Source organism: Geotrypetes seraphini, chromosome 7, assembly GCF_902459505.1.
Source record: "Geotrypetes seraphini chromosome 7, aGeoSer1.1, whole genome shotgun sequence".
NCBI classification, from domain to species: domain Eukaryota; kingdom Metazoa; phylum Chordata; class Amphibia; order Gymnophiona; family Dermophiidae; genus Geotrypetes; species Geotrypetes seraphini.
In genome coordinates this window covers 85,545,844-85,557,967 of record NC_047090.1, presented here as the reverse complement: position 1 = coordinate 85,557,967, position 12,124 = coordinate 85,545,844, and the positions used below count along the sequence as shown (strand labels likewise).

The 12,124-nt window shown below is 44.2% G+C and overlaps 1 long non-coding RNA gene across 1 annotated transcript in view; it reads left to right on the top strand.

Annotated features, from left to right (window-relative positions):
- Positions 1–8,593, top strand: part of LOC117363318 — a 32,750-nt gene extending 24,157 nt beyond the window's left edge. Inside the window, exon 3 of the long non-coding RNA XR_004540022.1 lies at positions 8,445–8,593. This is a non-coding gene — a long non-coding RNA (uncharacterized LOC117363318). The remainder of the gene's footprint in view (positions 1–8,444) is intronic.
- Positions 8,594–12,124: the final 3,531 nt, after the last annotated feature.

Below are 12,124 nucleotides of genomic sequence, written 5' to 3'. Positions count from 1 at the left end.
CCTTTCAGGACCATTAGTTCCCAAGATAACCTCATATATGGGGTAGTTTCTAATATGTGTTAAAGAAGTAATGCACAATAGTTACCAGTTAACATACATTAAATTATAAAATGATGTGCTATTTTTTACAGTAATAAATGTAAGTTTAAAGTAACACAGACTACTTAATAATGAGATGCAACTGCATGCTTAGCACATCATTATTGTGCATATTGAATAATGCTGCTTGTATTGAACTTAACAAACTGCATTTTCATGGAAAAATAATGTCAAGTTTGAGCAAGCATTTTTTCTCTTCTACCAGAGCAACAGGCCTCTAATACACATCATAATGATTCATGGAGGAATCGTAAAGGGAACAGCACTTAGGGCACATCAATCTCCTTTCTCCAGCAAAGATCCCCCACCTTCCTGGGCCTCCCATCCCCCAAAGATCTCCGGGATCCACCTCTTTTACTATCCTCAGCACCACCATCACTTTCCACTGTTTTTCACCTCTCTTTTGTTTTCCAGGTCATCTATACTAACTCTGAACCTATCCTCGGCCTCATGTTCATACCATTTCCCACCTTAACTCATTGTTATCTCATGGATAGTTATTTGGTAATGGCTAGTTTGAGGTAGTTATGTGGTTGTGTCTAATTTATTACTCTCCTGGTTTGTTGTTAACAGAAATCCATAATTAATTTGCATAATGCTAACACTGTAGGTGATTTCATCTTATAATTAGCTAGGACTAGTGGAGTATAGAATTCAGATTCACTGGCTGGCCATTTGTGAGATGTGCTGGGAGCAGCTACTGCCTACACTTCTTCAAACAAGTCACTTTTCTTCACCAGTCCTTATTCTGATTTGGGGGGCAATAACTTGTGCATGACAAAAGGTGTTGAGTTGATACGCCAAATGAAGTTTGATTTATTGTCTGCAGCTGCTTTTTCCCAATGGCATTCATGGTTTGGTCTCATATTTTACCCCAGCATTGTTGGAAAGAAGCGAGGAAGATGGCGGCTATTGAACGCCTTTGTAGGCGTGTGAATGTGGACATTTCTAAACTTGTTTCCATGATGGGTGGGTATTGGTGCATGATCTCATTTCGGCGGATTGTCCAGGATTATTTCGTCCTGATGGGGTTTACTTATCGATTGGGGTAAACATATTTTTGAGTACGATCCAGGACTTATTACAGAGTTGGTTGGTTGGCTAGTTGGCCGCAGCTTCGGGGGTGGGGTGGGGGGGGGGGCAGTGACAAGAGTAGCTCTGTCACTGCTTGTGGCCTAGACAAGAACTTTGATATCAGAGGAGGGTTAAGTTAAGATATGGGATTAATTGGAAATATGGACTCGTGGGCGGCACCGCCGTGGGTTCAGGTGGCTTGACGACCCTGTAAGTCACAAGATATTATAAAAGTAGTATTGTGGAGACTGGAGCTAGTTTCATTACCGAACAGCTCCAGTGAGTGATCCGCAAAAATGCAATTTGGTGTTTGATGTATATTTTGAAAGTTGTTATTCATTTTATTGCAATTGGTTATGGAAGTTAATGTGGTATAAATAAAGCTGTGGCCAATATTATACCAATAATCAGAAGGTGTTGGGGAGTAGTTGGTATGAATGTGAGAGGAAATGTTTCATAGCTGAAATATGAATCCCAATCCCAGGCATTTTCTCTGCTGGTTTTCTGCAAATGCTGCAGCAAGACAGAGGAGGGAGCCGGCAAGATGGCAGCAGAGAAAAAAACTGCATCGCCCTCGACCGGGGCCGCACAAAATACTTCATACGGCCGCAGGTTGAACAACCCCTGGTTTACACATTTACACCATTGGTCTAGTAATCATTGCAATTGTTGCATTTGTAAGTAACCGGTGCTGTTTATTTAAAAATCTGTGTTTTCAAGTTTCAAGTTCAAGTTTTATTCGGATTTTATATACCGCCTATCAAGGTTATCTAAGCGGTTTTTACAATCAGGTACTCAAGCATTTTCCCTCTCTGTCCCGGTGGGCTCACAATCTGTCTAACGTACCTGGGGCTATGGAGGATTAAGTGACTTGCCCAGGGTCACAAGGAGCAGCGCAGGGTTTGAACCCACAACCCCAGGGTGCTGAGGCTGTAGCTTCAACCACTACGCCACACACTCCTCTTTTTGTTCATTGGCTCTTAAACCATTTTCTCATATAGAACTGTCTCCTAAGCATCTGCTAATTTCATCTTGACCTGCGAGGTATAAAAATTTTACTGTGCATTTATCCTTAAAAATTTTTATATTAAATTTTAAAAAGAAATACATAATATACAGAGACCAAATAAACCATATCAATACAATAAATACCAAACATTAGTCATGAAAAGTTGTGATATAAACGAAATAACATTTATAACAATATATTAATTATGATATCTAAGCAAAGGTTCCCAAATTTTGTTAAAGATTCTCACATTGCCACAGTTGACTGCTAGTATTTTTTCATACATAACGTATAAACAAACCAAATTCCACCAATTATTGCTATCTAACTTAGAAGAATCTTTCCAATGGATAAGAATTAATTTAATAGCTATCATATCATTTTAACATTATATTTATACGTTCTATTTTTCATTTATGTATTTATGCTTTTATAGTTGGTCTGTATGTATATTTTCTGCAAGTATGTATTTTGTTCATGCAATGTTTACTCTGTTTAGACTTTCTTTTATGTTTGATGGTTTCAATTTGTAAGGTTGATTTCCTTCTTCTGATGAAGGCCCGCCAGCCAAAACATGGCTGTGTCGAGAGAAAGTGATTTCTTGGAACAGAGCCTGTTTATCAGAGAGCTACTTGTTATTCCTTCTATTTGTTTATTGACACTCAAGCAAAAACACAAAATGCCTCGTCGTAATTAAGCCACGACCAACCCCCAAAGCGCTGATAAGCATCCAGCACCAAGTCCGCATAAGCTAACAACAGACCATAATCCCCTGGATGCGCACGCCCCCAAACGCTGGCCAGTCGCAAGAAGGAATGCATCCAATTAATGATGGACCGAGCCACCGGCAGCTGCTTGGACTCGCTGGTCCCCTGCTTTGCTTTTTTCCGACTGCGCCTGTGAGCTCTGCCTTCCATGAGCTGAAATATGTCTAAACAGGAGCGACGCCGAATTTTGCGCCGCAACGTCCGTGGAACCCTCTCCCAGAGTTCTGTTAATGCCACCAACGCTGGAGCACCCCGACTCGCCCCCATCGGAACCACGCTACCACCTACCACATAACCACCCACCCTGCCAGGAACTGTCCCAGAAGAAGATGATGAAGAAGAGGAAGAGGAGGAAGATGAGGAAGACCCCGAAGAAGACAACCCCCTCCGCCGCATCCACCTATCCCTCCCCTGCTTCCTGGACTTATTCCCCCCAGCAACAACCGCAGGCGCCACATTACCCGATGTAGAAGGTCCCGCGATGTTCTCCAAGGCCGAAATGCCACCATCAGCAGGACCGGCCTCTGTAGAAGATACTGGCGTAGAAACAGTGGCGCCACTGCCAGCAGCCACCACAGGAGCAGAAGAACCTGTAGTGCCACCTCCAGCAGCTACTCTCACAACAGGGTCGCACGCCGCCGTCACTGCCGCTCTGATACCTCTCTGACGCGCCTCCGACGGTGCTAGAAGAATGACTCCATGTTGCCACTGCACTGCTGGGGCGCTCAGGCGCCAACGATGAACCCTGTGAAAATAAAGCAGAGCCAGGAGCAAAGCCTAGGAAACCACCCCAAGGCATATGCCAACCAGACCTCCCACTCCCAGCAGAAACTGGACCACCAACCCCACTGGGGTACCTTCTGCCACCCCAAGGGGAAAAAGACGAACCCGGCCCCCAACTAGCCGGATCCGCCCACCACTGAGGAAAACCCCACGGAGCCCCCCACTGACCCTGGAATCCAGTGAGACAGGGACCCTGCCCCCTTCCCAAATGGGTCTGGGGCCGCACCCCCTCCACAACACTGCCAACCGCCCCACCCTGGTCCCCTGCCCCTGAGACAAGCAAGCTCTCTCCACCCACTTCAAACCCTCCAGAAGAGTCAAACCCTGCAGGGGCAGCCTGCACAGCAGACAAACCACTGGAGCCACCCTCTACAGCCAGCCCAACCTCCCCAAACACAGCGCTGGAAACGCTGGAGTTACAGCCTGCCAGCCAGGTGGAACTCCTCCCGCGTGACTTTCCCTGCCATTTCCTTGACGTCGAACTAGGCCCCGTGGCCCTACCCAACGCCCGCCCCTGCATTCCAAGACCTGAGCTGGCGATCGCGATAGCCGACAACGCCTCCACCTTGGGACCGCCGCTCAGGCCTACTACCCCCACTAACTCCGCTGCCGCCCACCTGCTCCATCGGGTCCTCAATCAACAACGCACCCGCCAGCAGAGATATCTACGCTTCTCCCTCCGATGCCGACCCAGACACCTCTCGCTCTGCCATGCGCCTCTCCGCGACGACCGACACACCACCAAAAACAAAAGCCGCCCTGGAGGAAAAAAGCCGTCCTGGAGGACCTCAGGAGGAGTCGAATCCTCCAGGGTCCTGGCTTTAAAGCCTTGCCCCCACACCACTCCACCAATGAATTTAAAATTATTTTCCCTGACAGGCTCTCTGCCCAATCCCTGTCTATTCCTTCCTGCCCTCCCCCTGACTACTCTAATCCCACCTACCCAGACAACGGATAACACGAGAGCTCTACCAGCCCCGCGTTACCTTACGCCCGTCGACACAGGGTCTCGGGCTCCCATAAACACAACACCAAACAAACAACCCCCCCCCAACAAAAATAAGAAGCACAGGGAACTGTATACTCTACATGGCTATAGCTTAAATGATACAGAAGAAATACTGTAATATTTCAATGAGACAGATCTTTTTTGCTGTATGAAGCATGAGCTTATAGATGTCTGTGTTATCTAATTAAGATAATAACCTCTAAGTCCACCAGCCATTCCTCTCCACCTTTGAATAATTAGTTCAGTTGTCTGCATTGTATAAATGTATGCATTGTATAAATGTATGCATTGTATAAATGCAATAGGGCTTCAGAGCTATGGAATGTAGGGATATGTTGTATGTGAAATACATGTTTTTTTTTATGTACAGTGAACCTGCTAAAGATGTTAGGTCAGTGTAAAGTATGCAATGTTCATGAATGTCTTTGTGTTCTTTTTCAGCATTCAAAATATAAGCATATTATTTTTTTTTATTGCTTTACTTAAACGATGCCCTTATCTAGATTATTTTACAAGTCACTGTTGTCTTCAAGGTTATTAGTGAATGGTGCAGGTAGGAAAAATATTATAGTTGTATTAGCTGAAAGAAAGATGGAAAATGAGATTTTAGGTTTTTGAAAACAGACGATGAGTAAATGTTGGATATTAAGGAAGTTGATTCCTTATGATACTTAATGAAAGACTCCTAAGGAAATTTGAAAGTCATGGGATAGGAGGTAACGTCCTATTGTGGATTAAGAATGTGTTAAAAGGTAGAAAAGGTAGTATGGTTAAATGGCCATTATTCTGAATGGAGAAGGGTAGACAGTGGGGTTCCCCAAGGTCTCTGCTGGGAATGATGCTTTTTAAATGATCTAGAGATGGGAATAACTCATGAGATAATTAATTTGCTGATGACACAAAGTTGCTCCAAGTTGTTAAATTGCAAGAGGATTGTAAAAAATTTGCAAAAGTACCTTGCGAGATTGGGCATCAAAATGACAGATGATGTCTAATGCTAGCAAGTGCAAAGTGATGCACATGGGAAAGAGGAACCCGAACTATCGCTACGTGATGCAAGATTCCACATTAGAAGTCACCACCCAGGAAAAGGATCTAGGTGTCATCACTGATGATAAGTTGAAACCCCCAGCTCAATATGCAGTGATGATTAAGAAAGCAAATAGAATGTTAGGAATTATCAGAAAAGGAATGGAAAAAAAGATGAAAATTTTATAATGCCTTTGTATTTGAGAATGACACGGTGGCGGTTAACCCGCCGAAACGGGGAAGAAAAAATAGTGGCCTCTGCGGGATGGGGACAAGGCCATTCACCGCCCCGTGGAGCGGTGAATGGACTTGTCTCCGCAGTGAGGCAATCAAGGATCGCGCGGTCCCCACCCGCCCGATCGCAGCGTTCCGCCATCTCCCTCCCTCCACCTTATCTTAGATATAGAGCACTGTTCCTCAACCGCCGGTTGAATTTCTGCCGGTCCGCGTGAAAAAAAAAGCCTCTCCTTTTCCCCTGCTCTCAGTTGCTAAAGCCGACAGGAAGTCTTTCCGACGTTAATTCTGACGTCGGAGAGGACGGTCTGGGTCAGCCAATTGCTGCCTAGATGGCCCAGAACGTCCTCTCCGACTTCAAAATTAAGTCGGAAAGAAGACTTCCGGCTTTAGCAGCTGCAGCATGGCGGTAAGAGAAGGGGAAAAGGAGGGAGGCTTTTTTTTTTTTGAGCGGCAGGGAGGCAGCAGGCTGGCTTTGGCTAGGGAGAGAGAAAGGTAGACAGGCAAGCAGGCTTCGGGGGTGGGGGTGGGACAAAGTGTGGAAGGCAGTGAGAGGGACATAGGAAGGAGGCACTAGGGGCACTAAAGACATGGGAAGGAGGCACTGGGGGCACTAAAGACAGAAAGGGGCACTAAGGACATGGGAAGGAGGTACTGGGGCACTAAGGACATGGGAAGGAGGTACTGGGGCACTAAAGACATGGGAAGGAGGCACTGGGGGCACTAAAGACAGGAAGGGGCACTAAGGACATGGGAAGGAGGCACTGGGGGCACTAAAGACATGGGAAGGAGGCACCGGGGGCACTAAAGACATGGGAAGGAGGCACCGGGGGCACTAAGGACATAGGAAGGAAAGAGGGAGGGAATAGAAAGGGACAATTCTTGGGCCTGAGTGCAGAAAGAAAGAAAGGATACACAGACAGAAGGAAACGCAACCAGAGACTCATGAAATCAATCACCAGACAGCAAAGGTAGGAAAAATGATTTTATTTTCAATTTAGTGATCAAAATGTGTCAGTTTTGAGAATTTATATCTGCTCTCTATATTTTGCACTATATTTGTCTATTTTTCTATAGTTACTGAGATGACCAAGCTTGCGGAGATGGGGCGGAAACAGGGTTTTAAAATTTTAGTCCTAGTAGTTTGCCGGTCCACAAAATAATTCTTTTATTTCTGCCAGTCCACGGGTGTAAAAAGGTTGAAAAACACTGATGTAGAATATGCTGGCTTTCTTTTTCGCCCAGCCGCATGCGCGGCTGCTCGTGTTGATCAATCTTCTCCTCTCTTGCAACTTCCTGTTTCCGGTTGCGTCAGAGGAGAATATTGAACAAATGAGCAGCTGCACGTGCGGCTGGGCGAAAAAGAAAGCCGGCATACTCTACATCTAAGGTGAGATGGAGGGAGGAAGATGGCGGAACACTGCAATTGGTCGGGTGTCTGCTGTTTTTGTATCACTGTCTGCCTGCGCTCACGTTCCAGATCCACAATTGACCTGATTCGAGCTATAGGTAAACATGAGGGACGCGTCATTGCAAGGGAGGACAAGTCAATTGATTTATTTTATGTTCTGTTTTTACAACAGGGCAGAGGCACTGAAACAGATTCTCAGTGCAGTAGTAGTAGTGGCAGGACTCTCTTCTGTCTTCATGGTGTTTTGCAGTACTGAGGCTTATATGGATGCTGCGGGGACTGTGACGGGGCGATGAATGCGATGGCAGTAGCGGTGACGGGGTGGTGAAAGGGATGGCGGTGACGGTGACGGGGCGGTGAAGGGTACGGCGGTGACGGGGCGGTACAGAGGATGGTGGGCCGGGGACGGTGCAGTGTGGGGGCAGATTTTTTCCCCCGTATCATTCTCTACTTTGTATCACTTCATGGTGTGACTGCCTCTCAAATACTGTGTGGAATAATGTTTATTAGTACTTATACACCACCGTTCACAATAACAGCAGAGCGGTTTACAATTTTAAACTCCGAGAAAAGGAACACCATTAACAAAAGAAAAGATTAAAATAATTAAAATATAAAAACCTACAAAGCTGCAGTCTGGAATCCCTCCTTAAGTTCCAATCCAAAAGATCTTATTACAATAGGTAATGATCACCAGACTGCATTTTAAAACTTTTACTCAGATGATTTCTTAAAAGTAGTTGTTCTTGAATCAATTTTGTATGCTGATTCTAGAAATGACATCCATTTTTGCCTGTCACGTTAGGTTTTTACACAAAATAAGAAGTTATATTTTCATGATTTTAACTACTGTAAGCACAAATGTATTCAAACACCATTTCACATAAGGTCAAATTTTATTACAAACACATTTAAAAAAAATACTGTACAGAACTGCCCTAATTTATTTCATGACTACCCTGTAACAAAACAAAAAGCAAACAGTGCTCCATTAATTTTCAAACTTTCTCCTCTTTGACTTCCTTGCAGATCCTTGAAGATCTTGACTGTCCCTCTCCAACATCCATCTGAGGGTAATCAAGGAAATGAAAGGGGTTATAGCTGAACTGCTTCAACTAATAACCAATCTGTCGATCAAATCGGGAAGGATTCCGGAAGACTGGAAAGTGGTGAATGTTACGCTGATCTTCAAGAAAGGTTCGAGGGGAGATCCGGGAAACTACAGACCGGTGAGTCTGACCTTGGTACTGGGAAAGATGGTAGAGGCGCTTATAAAGGACTGCATCATTGCCCACCGTGACGGATACAATCTGATGAAGACCAGCCAGCACGGCTTCAGCAAAGGAAGATCTTGCTTGACAAAACTGCTGCATTTCTTCGAGGGAGTTAACAGGCAGATAGACAAGGGTGACCCTGTCGACACTGTACATCTGGATTTTCAGAAGGCGCTCGACAAGGTCCTGCATGAACAACTACTTTGAAAAATTGCGAGCCAATGAATCGAGGGTGAAATACTCATGTGGATTAAAAACTGGTTGGCGGATAGGAAACAGAGAGTGGGGTAAATGGACAACACTCGGAATGGAAAAGCGTCACGAGTGGAGTGCCACAGAGTTCGGTGCTTGGACTTGTGCTCTTCAACATATTTATAAACGACCTGGAAATTGGTACGATGAGCGAGGTGATAAAATTTGCAAATGATACAAAGTTATTCAGATTAGTGAAAACACAGGAAAATTGCAAAGACCTGCAACATGACATAAACACGCTCTAGAAAAGGGCCGCAACAAGGCAAATGAGGTTTAATGTGGATAAGTGTAAGGTGATGCATGTCGGTAACAAAAATCTTATACATGAATACAGGATGTCCAGTGTGGTACTTGTAGAAACCCCCAGGAAAGAGATTTGGGAGTACTGGTCAACAAGTCGATGAAGTCGTCCGTGTAATGCGCGGTGGTGGTGAAAAGGGTGAACAGAATGCTAGGAATGATTAAGAAGGGGATCACGAACTGATCGGAGAAGGTTATCATGCTTCTGTACCGGGCCATCACTGGTCACCGTACTTGAAGGACACAGTGCTACTCGAAAAGTCCAGAGAAGAGCAACTAAAATGGTTAAGGAGCTGGAGGAGTTGTAGTACAGTGAGAGATTAGAGAAACTGGGCCTCTTCTCCCTTGAAAAGAGGAGACTGAGAGGGGACATGATTGAAACATTCAAGATAATGAAGGGAATAGACTTATTAGTTAAAGACAGGTTGTTCACCCTCTCCAAGGTAGGGAGATTGAGAAGGCACTCTCTAAAGTTAAAAGGGGATAGATTCCGTACAAACGTTCACCCAGAGAGTGTTGGAAAACTGGAACGCTCTTCTGGAGGCTGTTATAGGGGAAAACACCCTCCAGGGATTCAATCAAAGTTATACAAGTTCTTGCTGAACCAGAATGTACGCAGGTAAGGCTAGACTCAGTTAGGGCACTGGTCTTTGACCTAAGGGCTGCCACGTGAGTGGACTGCTGGGCACGATGGACCACTGGTCTGATCCAGCAGCGGCAATTCTTATGTTCTTATAGTTTCATTCCATCTCCCCTGGTACCTTCTCTCCATCTCTTTAATATCTTGGTGAAAATGTTCATCTTGCTCTTCAATATAATGTCCCAGATTTTTCAGAATGTCGATATGGGAATGTAGAAAGTGAACTTTTACACTTATGTTACAACCCAACTTCTTTGAAATTTTGCAACATTGTTTCAACAATGGCCCTGTAATTAGGATCTTTGTTATTCCCTATAAAGTTTACAGTAACAGATCAGAAGGCGGTCCATGCGTCTTTTTCTCTCTCATTCATTGTTTTATCAACATCTTCATCCTTCATCGGTTTCTTTATTTGAGGACCAACAAAAATTCCAGCTTTCAATTTTTCTTGTGCGATGAAGGGAAATTTCTTAGAAAGGTACTTTAAGCAGGGCCAATCCTATGCTAGAGCCCTTACAAACTGCTTAATCAAGCCCTATTTGATGTGTAGTGGTGGAAGCAGGACTTTTTGTGGGTCTACAAGTGGTTCATGCAGGCTGTTTTTAGTTCTAGGCACAAAATTTCACCACTCTGGTAAAACTCTCATACTCCAATGTCTTTGCTTTGCCGTACTGTCTTATAGAAAACAAGGCATTTTAGTGAACCCAGCTTGTTGTCCTAATAGTATTCCTATAACTTTTTAAAAATATTATTTATTGATTTTCAAATTTTTTACCAAGTACAACTTATACAGAAAGCGTATTTAACCAATAACTTTTACAATATTAAAGTGTGAAACATCAATACTTGAAAGAAAAAAACCCCCAAACAAACAAAGAATATACCATAATGGTCAAATTAGCTCAAGTCCTCCATATAGATCCAAGAGGTTCATACAAGCGAATCAAAATGAAAAGTATAATTCTATGCAACATAGGATGTGCTATAGACCAGTGTTCTTCAACCTTTTTACACCTGTGGACCGGCGGAAATAAAATAATTATTTCGTGGACCGGCAAACTACTAAGACTGAAATTTTTTTAAAAAACCATCGCCGCCCCATCCCCGCGAGCTCGGTCCCACAAACCATCTGATCCCATCTGCACAAGCCTCAAATAGTTATGATTTTATATTGAACATATTTTATTAAAGTATAAAAAGAAACAATATTCTATACAATTGTCTTTTTATAAATACAAATAATACAGGGCAAAGATCAACAAAAACCCTGTCTCCCCTCCCCTTCACATATATCCCCTCTACTATCAAGAAAACTGAATAAGCTAAATTATTACAGAATGCTACACAAATATCATGTAATAGAATACCACAATCACACATGACAGGAATGGTGTTAGGGGAGTAGAACTAGGGCAACTGCCCCCTGGTCAGAGAGAGCCCTAAGCCAGCTGGAAGCTAAAGAAGTAGTGCCTGGGCTTTGCACTCCCCAGTTATGTCTAGCAAGATACATACTTCAAATCTGATATATTTGAATCACAAGATAGAAATAAAATTATTTTTTTCTACCTTTTGTCGTCTCTGGTTTCTGCTTTCATTGCCTTTTCACTCTCTTCCATCCAGCGTCTGCCCTAAGAACATAAGAATTGCCACTGCTGGGTCAGACCAGTGGTCCATCATGCTCAGCAGTCTGCTCACGTGGCGGCCCTCTGGTCTAAGGCCAGCACCCTAACTGAGACTAGCCCTACCAGCGCACATTCTTGTTCAGCAGGAACTTATCTAACTTTGTCTTGAATCCTTGGAGGGTGTTTTTCTCTATAACAGCCTCTGGAAGAGCGTTCCAGCTTTCTACCACTCTCTGGGTGAAGAAGAACTTCCTTACGTTTGTACGGAATCTACCCCCTTTCAACTTTAGAGAGTGCCCTCTCGTTCTCCCTACCTTAGAGAGGGTGAATAGTGTTTTTCTCTACTAAGTCTATTCCCTTCAGTATCTTGAATGTTTCGATCATGTCCCCTCTTAATCTTCTTTGTTCGAGGGAGAAGAGGCCCAGTTTCTCTAATCTTTCGCTGTACGGCAGCTCCTCCAACCCCTTAACCATCTTAGTCGCTCTTCTCTGGACCCTTTCGAGTAGTACCGTGTCCTTCTTCATGTACGGTGACCAGTGCTGGACACAGTACTCCAGATGAGGGTGTACCATGGCCCGGTACAGCGGCATGATAACCTTCTCTGTCTCTTCAGTCCA